The following is a 9,371-nucleotide window of genomic DNA, read 5'->3' on the forward strand; positions in this document are numbered from 1 at the left end:
CTTCTTAAGTTAGCACGGTTGTTTTCTGTAACTCGGCTCTAAAAAAATATCGAGTGTTTTGTACTTCGCCGGCACTCCTGCTGTTTTTATCTACAGGAAAGGTATGATTTTTATAGCTGAGCATGCCTTCCAACATATGGATTTGCCTGAGGCAAGACAAGCGAGTACGCTTTCTTAGGGCTTATACAGGCTGCAGACGCTTTTTATTCCCTGCAATTATTATGTAATTAAAATTACTCCCTCTTTGTTTTGTTAATCTCTCTCGCTCTGCTGTGTTTCTTTCAGGTTATAGGCAGCTAGTCGCTGCCGTAAGAATTGCAGTAGTTTGTGCCCTGGTAGGAACGGGCTGTGCTTTTGCTACCCTAGCTTCGGATGTCCGGGAACGAGGGAAGAAGTCAGTGTCGCTGTTTCTCTTCCAGTCAGCTCGGGGTGGGAGGCAGCTGGTAATGGCCAGCATTTTCTAAGGGAAGAGAAGGTTTGAAATGGTTAAACCAGGGCACCAAAATGCGGTTAAAACTCCCCACGCCCAGTACTGTACGCGGAAATGCTTAGCTCCAGATACAAGAACGGCATGTCAGGAAAATACATTGCTGCCTGAAACGAAGTATACACAAAAGTGCAAGAGACAAAAGTGCCCTCGTACCCACTCGCTCACAAGTGCCTCACAAAAGGGCTTCTCTGGGACTGACCTTCCGTTCAGCCTTTTCTTACACAGCTCCTGTATTTGTATTAATGTGTGAGACAAGAGAATAYAGCCTCCGGTCTTATCCTGTTGTTATTAGGAGGATAAGCTAGGCCATGGTACAGCCAAGGAGATTTTTATTTGTGGGTTGTTTGTTTGGCTTTGCTGAAGGAAGAGTCTGTGAGAAGGATGCTCTTTCGCAGTAGAGCATCACCTTACATTTGCATATCAGACAGTCTGCTGCTTGTGCGGAGTGGCCTGAAGAATAAGAAAGAGCAGAGTTAAATTTTTTGCTGTCAGAACTGCAGCAGTCGGCCTGTAGGTATTTTTTATCTGTTAGTTTTGTTCTTGCTTTATTTTTTTTTTCTTTTTTCTTTCTTAAATGAATGGAGCTGTTTAGTCAGCTTTCTTGCTTTATRGTCTACAGTCTGTGTACCAAAATTCATGTATTTAGTGGTCTGTCCTTGAAAAACTGAAAATGTATGGAATTAACGTAAGGCTTAAATTCTTTGTGCTCTTCAACCTTTTCATGCAGATCTGAGCCCCGAATTTCATGGATGTATAACAACTGGGAGAGCCGAGCCATAATCACACTGCAGAACATGTTTCTAAACTCCTTCCTAAGGCTGAACTGAATAGCCAAATACAAAATCCAGCAGTCAGATTTATTGGAGTGGCCTGGTGACATTTCCCAGAGGACTTGCAATCTATGATGATGGATTACGCTGATCCATTAATGTAGTAGTCTCATCTGGGAAAGATGTAATTGTCGTTCTATATCCTGCAGTTTCCATAAGTTTTTCAGAACACGTAATAGCACACATCACAATGGAAATTGCTTGTGAAGAATGTTGCAGTAAATATGTCAGGGACTCTATATCGTTCAGCAGGGTACTTCTGTGCTGGTACCATGCAGCCATCATTAAGATAGGGGAAGTGATAATAACAAAATTTGGTGTACTGCATTCATAATGCAGTGGTCTCCAAAGGTTTGGATGAAACACTGTGGGTAGTCGTGGTTTTTGTTTCCTCTCTCAGTACATATCTGCCAAATGTTTTCATGTTGACTGGTTCATAGCATCAGGAAAATAGTATTTGCTTTTACCTGCAATAACAGTGCTATTTCCACAGCGCTAGTTGCTCTACCTACATTTCCTGAAATAACCTTTTTTATGAATTGTTGGAGTCTATATCTCTGGTAACAAAGAGCATTACTGCTTGATTGTATATTCTGAGCACAGTGCAGAATAAGTTCACTTCTGTGCAGTGTGAACTGCATATCAGTCTAAGCCAGGATATCCAGGATATCAGAAAATTCCTTTGAGCTGGCTGGAAGGTTTCTATTAATATAGCATCAATTTATTAAATTTTGGACAATAATGTTCACACTTAGGAAGCCTGTAAATGCTTTGACAGCAAAGAAACATGGTAGAGCTTGTACCCTGAAAAAGGTAGATTGTACCCCCTCCCCCCAAAAAAAAAAGTAGGAGCAGGCATACTGAAGGAACAAAACTGCAATTAGTAGCAAGCMGCTAGAATGAAAAGAACAGCTACGTACCTCCTCTGCAGGTGTGTGTGTGTGTGCATGTGTGTGTGCCTGTATACCCATACTCACAACTGATAGCTAATTTGTATTACAGCAGTAACTGGAGTCCTGGCTGGAGTCTCGGCTTTGTGCTAATCACATGCCAAAACAATCTCTGCCCAGAAGAGCTCACAGTCAGATGCAGAAGGGGAAAAGTATTGGAGAGGAAGTACTCGCAGGCTGTGGTGCWTCTGCACGTGGTGTAGGCTTTATAGGTAGCCTGGACCGATTAACTGAATGGGGATAGAAACTCAAGGGCAGTTAGGTCCAGCAAGACAGATATTCACATTTCCTGTTACTTGTGTATTATTTGTGGTTGAGGACATCTACATTTCACAGTTAAGCATATGGACTTCTAGGAGGGCAAAATTGSTTTCTGTGGGTGAAAACATGTTGAAAACTTGTGAGGTCTTCTCATAACATCCATCAGCACTGTAATGCTGCATCTCACTGTGACGTTATCTTGAATTCAATCAAAAGGCTGACATCTCGTGCATCACAGCACCACAGAGGGAATAGGTCGTTTGTCTGCCTCTCAAAATGAGACCAAGAAATGCTCGGTACAGTAGACGAGGATGAAAGCGAGTTTGTGAAAGGATATGAAATTAAAAGAAAAAATGCTGTATTTTTCCTCACATTATAGGAACCCTACATTTTTCCTGCTCTGTTAGACAAAATCCCAGCAGCCACTTATGAATTTTGCAAGGATGAAAATGTAGGGGTATTTATACGGGGCAGGTTTGAAATTTGACGTGGATGTACTGTCTGCTGAGGATTAGTGCCGTCATGTAGCTGATGAAACGTTGAGCTTGGTTTACCAAAGTGATGGGATGGGGGAGAGATAGTCAGTCTAATAAATCTGAGGCTGTGAATATAAAACGTCATCTTCATTTGGCAAGTTGAAAGGACATTTGGTTACTAATGTCCGTGGAGAAGGATGCAAGTATTAAATAACCCCATTTTGCACCGAGGAGGGAAGAATCTACCCTTTGGCTCTCCAGATCACACCCTGATACTCCTGTGCCTTATTGTCTGCCTGCACTTCCAAACAAGAAGCCCATGTCCCACGTGAGAAGAGAAGCGGCGAGTCTGTTTAGTCCTCAGTTCCTACATCTTGTCATTTGGAACTGGATTCAATTAAAATTTTGGTGCTCTGTTTTCTGATGTGGAAGGAGCTGGAGTCCGGCACACCAGAAGTGTGCGTATCCTTTCCTGGAGAGCGTAGCACTGTCAGTGCTGCTGCTTGCCTGATGCCTCAAAGCTGYGGGCAGGAGAGGGGCTTGGCCGTTGCGGCTTACCACGGCAAGCTGGATGGCCCACGTATGTATAGGTAATCACGTGCATGGTCTTGTCTGTGGTCTTAGATATTAATGCTTGTAGGTGCAAGCTGGAAGGTGCAATCTCTTGCTTAATTTTGYTTTTCTTCTGATTATTTACCTATTTAACCTGGAAGATATAGTAGGATGATGAGAGGTTGTGTGAAAGTTTAGTGTCTGGTTAATTTAAGATCAGTTACAGAGGTGTCAGGATTTGCTATTCTAGCCTCCGTGACTTTGAAATACAGTCAAACTGGGTCTTGCTTTTTCTTCCTTTGTGTCTAAAGAAGGTCTACAAAGTAAGGCAAGCTTAAAGGCAGTCGGATCAGTGGTACTGAGGTTATCTTTATTCTGGTGTTGTCTTCATCAAGAAAAAGTGTTTTTTAGCTGGAGCTGGCGTGTCGTGAGGAGGAGGTATGAAAAGGTTTCCAGTGTTTACCCTGGCTCTTGGTCCACAGCAACGGCTGGGATCAGGTGCTGGGTCTGTCGATTTTTGCGTAGTGCCAGCGGCATCTCAGCAATGTGCATGGGTTTTGGACTGGGGGAGGTATTTTACCCCTCCAGGAGCACCCAGGAGTGCTCTGTTCATGTGGGTAGGTAGAAGACAGATGAGGTCGTTCAAACTGTATTGGTCTAATTGGGCATGGTGAGCTATTTTSCCTGCCAAAGTGCTGTAGCAGTTTAAAAAAAACATATAAAATAAAATAAAGTGGTTTTAACTTCACCTCACTAACCTGTCAGCTGAGACTTGGTAACTGGTCTGGGAGGGATTCTTGTCCCTTAGASCAAGGGGTAAAACAGATTCGCAGGAGCCAGAGGTGAGAGGGAATGAGCAGCGGACAAAGTGCCTTTGTAGCATTGATACAAATTCTCATCTGGATATCGGAAAAGATCAAATGAATTTTAGTAAAAATATCTTGGAGTCTGGGATCAGTGAAATGGGTCAGGAGAAATGAGTGAGCCGAATGTTTCTGTGCTGAGAATAAACCTCTGTCGTGGAACTAATGAGGCTTTGAAGTCATTTAACTGACACGAAACTTTGAAATCCTTTGTAAGAACTGAAATGCTTTAAGGACTGTTTAATAAAGCTCTTGACTGGAAAAGAAGCAAATATTTTATCAGGCTGACATTGAGTGCTTTTTGTTTCAGGTTTTGGGGGAAGTGGGACTGGCAATTACATTTAATTGGTATCCTTTTCCTCATGTTATCATTGGTGTATCTATTGCTGGGAAAACAAAATACATGTTTTTTAAAATTTACTGTAAAGCAATGGCTCTCTTGTTTGTTTTGCTTAGCTCTGTGTTCTCAAAACAGCTCATTTTTCTTTTCTTTGCTGGCGAATCCAGTGTTTTGATTGAAAACGATACTAAATAATCAGTTAAATGGGATATTTAATGGCAGGAAAAACTGTTTAAAATATTTTTTCCCATAGGAAAATCACGCAGTTTTCTTTTCAAGTTTAAGCAGTCTTTCAATGCTAGCATGAGCCTACGTTCTTCCTGCGAGCTCAGTGGAAAACTAAACGTGTGGGCACATCACGGAGGTCAAGGTGTAGTCGGTCTCGGGGACGCCGCTGCCGGAGGTGTCCCTACAGCAGGCCCGGCTTTTCCCCGCTGTTGTTTTAACGCGGCCTTTCTCAGACCTGCTCCGGGCAGCTGGCGGGGTCGCGGGGCCGGCAGGTGAGTGGCGGGCGTCCCTGCGAGTGCCCCCGGCACGGCCGTCGCCTCCCAGCCGTGACCGCCCGGGGGGCCCTGGCACGCGCCCCGCGCACGGCCGCCCGCTCTCCCAGCCCCAGGGCACTTGGACACTTCAGCACCCTGCCCGAAGCACGAAGCAGTTTAGAAAGGTACTTTGGCAATGGCCTGGGAATATTTTCCAAAGCAGTAACTGGTTGTCGCTATTGGAGCAGGAACTGTGAAGCGGAAAGCTGCCAAGGGCCAGCACAGGACTGCAGGAGCCTCGCAAAACGCACTGATGACGGCCGGCAAACCTGTACTCACCCTTCATACGTCGGGGCTTAGCGCGTCACGTTTCTGTACCCTACCTCAGCCTCAGCGCGGACGTGCGGCTTGCTGCAGGCTGAGCAAACTGCTGCTCCTCCGACGGGTTTGTACTAAATCGTGGTAGAAAACCCGCCGTGATTGGAAAGGTGTTGCTCTGGGAAACTTGTCCTAGCATGCCGGCAGCGCTCGGGAATAGCCAGATTAATCTCAAATAATTTCAAAGTAATCGTGTTTTTTATAGTGCGCACTTATATGTAATATCACGTACTATGTGAGCAGCACTTGCTTTCAGAACAGGAGACAACCGTGGCGAGTGGAGCGGCGGAAGGGCAAGTGCGTCGGGCAGTACGATGAGCGGCACGTGCTCCCTCCGTTGCAGCGTGGGGTACGTCACAGTTCCCACTGTAAATGTAGTTTGTGTAAGGTTTTCACATTGGGTATAAAAATTCACTGCAGGTTGCAATCTATCAGGCAAATGCTCTGTTTCTTCCCCAGCATTTATTGTCTGTCTTGTATATATTGCCCTTGGGAGTAAAGACACTGGTTTCGGCTCTGTGACAGGATTTTTTTTAAATTGGCCTGATTTGTTTTTAAATGAGAAGAAAGTGAGTTCTCTCCTCCCCAGAATGGATTGCAAACTACGGACTGTTGACAACAGCAATATAGTTAGCAAATATATTACTCTAAGCCAGCTCTTTGCAGGCGATTAGCCTGTGCAGTAGGCAGCCCTCCTCTTTATTTCTCAGCTGAACTATTTAAAAGACTGAAGCATGATCAGCCAGTCAGACTAGCGCATTTGAGAACGATCATCCTTTGTGCCTAAGCAGTGTATACATGTTGTCAATGTACCATCTATAACGTGCCATTTTGTGCTGCTGTAATGATTTCCTTTCCTAGTGGTTCCCCCCAGGGATTAACAGCCTGGATGGGAGCCTTGACACAAATAGGTTTGCCTCTGGAAGGATCCATAATGCAGCAGTAGGCCTGGGAAAATAAGAGCGTACCTGTTGCGTTAAGGTCGTCATTATTCCTGTGGCATCTTCTGAGGTTGTCCAGGGAGATGCTCATATTTTAGCTGCCCCTCAACAGTATTCGTCTCATCTTCCGTAATGAAAAGTAATGCAGGGGCCGGTGTGTAGGTTGCCTGGTGAATGTGGGCATCGTGCAGTGCTACGAGGGGCAAAGATGTGGGGTGTAGCCCTCCCTCCTTGCCTTGGGTGGCACTAGAGTAAGTAAGTGCTGCCTGCCTCCCTGATGCCTGTTGCGCCTTCCTTTCGAGTGGTGCCACCGAAATCTTAACCCTTAGTTGCTGGATATTTGACCCAAGGGAATGATGGAGAGCAAGGGGTGGGCAGGGAAGGCAAGAGCCTGGGGTGTTTCAGTGGTGCGCCCTGAGGGACTGAGAAGTGCAACTCTTGGCATGCTGCGCTTCAAACACGGCTGTGGTGGCATCCAGTCCCATGTCCAGAGGCGGTGTCCACCTGTCAGCCCACCACAAGGGGGAAGGCAGCTTGCTTTGCTAAGTGTCCTTTGGGTCTCTCAGCTCCATCGGCTTGTATTTTGGAGGGGTCACCGTCCTGCACTGGCTGTTGGGAGGGTCCCGCTGACCCCTTGGCACTGCTGTGCGCAGGCTACCGGAGCGGCTGTGCCACTCCTGGGGGAGAGCACAGGCCTCGGGGGACCGCCTGGCACCGAGGCTTGCAAGGCAGTATCAAACACAGCATTGCAAATGGTGCAAGAAAGGGGAAAAGGTTATTGGAGTGTTATTAGTGAGTTGGCTGCTCTTCTTCCCTTTGGTATCTGAGGAGGGTGCAGAATGGTCAGTCATCTCAGATATTTTAAATGTGTGAGTTGACTGGAAATTTGAGAAGCGAATTGTTGTTCTGGGTCAGCACGCATCCTCATAGTTGCCTGCTTGTTTTATTTATTAACCGTGCAGAAAGGTGAGACTGGCTTTGGCAGGTAAGACCGCGCTGAGCGGGGAGGCTTGACTCCAAGGCCTTCGGAGGAACTCAGGTCTCAGCATGAGCGGGTTGGATGCGTCTCGGTGGGGTTTCCAGCGCGACGTGGCGGCGGCCAGCTTGGCCCGCGGGTCACACGGGACCCCGTGCACGCAGTGTAGTTTGAAGTCTTTGTAAGTAATACCATACAAGCTGTGGTACGCACAAGCAAGCAAGGTGTGAAGGTTGTTGCCTACTTTGTACCTTCAGAGACAGTGGAGATACACAACTCCACGGTAAGGCACATTTGACAAAGGCTCATTGCAGAGCCATCAGCAGGACATCATAAAAAAAAAAGCTAAAATTATCATCTCCCTTTTAGAGGCACTCCTATATAACTAACATACCGTTTCCTGTATAGTTACACACGTCATTGCATAGTACCATGTTAACTCTTACCACCACCCCAGTGGGAAAGCCAGYGTTATTCACAACAGGTGGCTTTTCAGTGTTGTACACTTACCTTCAATTAAAACAAATAACAGATTAAATATTAAATAGGTAAGTGGGGCCCCGGTGCTATTTCCCGCTAGCGAGATGGAAAGGATGGAGGAAACCAAAACAAAAAGCCACCGACCCTTCATGGCTTCCAGCCGGCGGCGGGGCGCAGCCGCCTTCCCGCGGCGCTGCGGGACCTCCAGCCAAGCGGCCCGGAAACGCGTGGCGGTCAGCGGGCAAAGCAGCACTTGGCTATGCCTTAAAAAAAGAAACCCACGGGCGTCTCTTCAAGGTGTCTGCCCAMGAGAGAGGAGCTCGCCTTTCCCTCGTGGAGGTATTTCCTCTGCCTCCAGCCCGGCAGCTTTTAAAATCGCCAGTGGGGGATTTTGTTATGTTTTATACTCCCATCTTCTGTGGCTGTCTGGCTGTCTGTCCGTGGGTCGGTACAGCACGCTAATYCCTCAAGTCTCTTACACAGCGTAATTTTCATCTTCATTTTTCTATTTCTCAGCGTTAAATGAGTTTATCGTGGGAATAGAAGGTCATTTCCTGTCCCTACTGGAGCATTAATTTTGTAGGAAAACACAGAGGTCTCATGCTTTCCAAACAAACAAACAAAAACAGTCAAAACCGGCCAATCTAATTTGCAAAATATTTTCCTGTGCTACAGGAGCTAGCAGAGGGAAACTGCTAGGGTAAGCTGCGGAGACGGAAGAATTTTAAAATGGGTGTCTTTTTTTAAAAGAGAGGGAGGTTTGGGTATATAAGTGTAAAATGGCTTTTTAGTTCATTAACAGAAATAACAGTGCTTATTTTTTTCAACTCAAGTCTGCTGAGTGGTCTCTTCATTGTCTTTATTTTTAGAAACATTTATTCTTTATTCTCTTTATTCCTCAAAAAAAATTTTTGGGTTCAAATGCTTGCCACTTTTTGAATAAGTGATTTTATTTCTTCCTGTTTTCAGTGCTGGGGGAGGGGGGGTCTCTGCCTCCCTGTACTCTCTTTTGGCCAAAGCTGAAAAAGGAGCAACCGCAACCCCTCAAGCCCCCACTGGAGCGTATTTCCTTCAGATCATTTCAYGAGATGAGAAGAGTCAAGAATTATTCTCCTTAGGCCAGCAGCAGGAGTGGGAAATAAATGACTAATCTGTTTACTTTTAAAAATCCTTTTTTCAAAAAAAAAAATTAAATGTCGCTGATAAATTATTCGAATTGTACCGAACCAGCCCCAGCTATTAACTCTCGACATTTCTGTAGTCTCGCGCTTGCTGTGGCATCTCGCTGCCAAATCCAAGGATTTACAGGTCTCGGGGGAGACTCCGAGCTTTCCCGCTTCCCTGCCTTGGCC

General features: G+C 45.8%; 1 protein-coding gene across 1 annotated transcript in view; it reads left to right on the top strand.

The window, feature by feature from the left end:
- Window positions 1-408: 408 nt before the first annotated feature.
- Window positions 409-9,371, top strand: part of RAI2 (retinoic acid induced 2) — a 13,140-nt gene continuing 4,177 nt past the window's right edge. The window contains exon 1 of the mRNA XM_085323133.1: window positions 409-429. The gene's annotated coding sequence lies outside the window, so the exon portion shown is untranslated. The remainder of the gene's footprint in view (window positions 430-9,371) is intronic.

The sequence above is a fragment of the Rhea americana genome, unplaced genomic scaffold, assembly GCF_003343005.1.
Source record: "Rhea americana isolate MKP2758 unplaced genomic scaffold, rheAme1 scaffold_82, whole genome shotgun sequence".
In the NCBI taxonomy this organism is placed as follows: Eukaryota; Metazoa; Chordata; class Aves; order Rheiformes; family Rheidae; genus Rhea; species Rhea americana.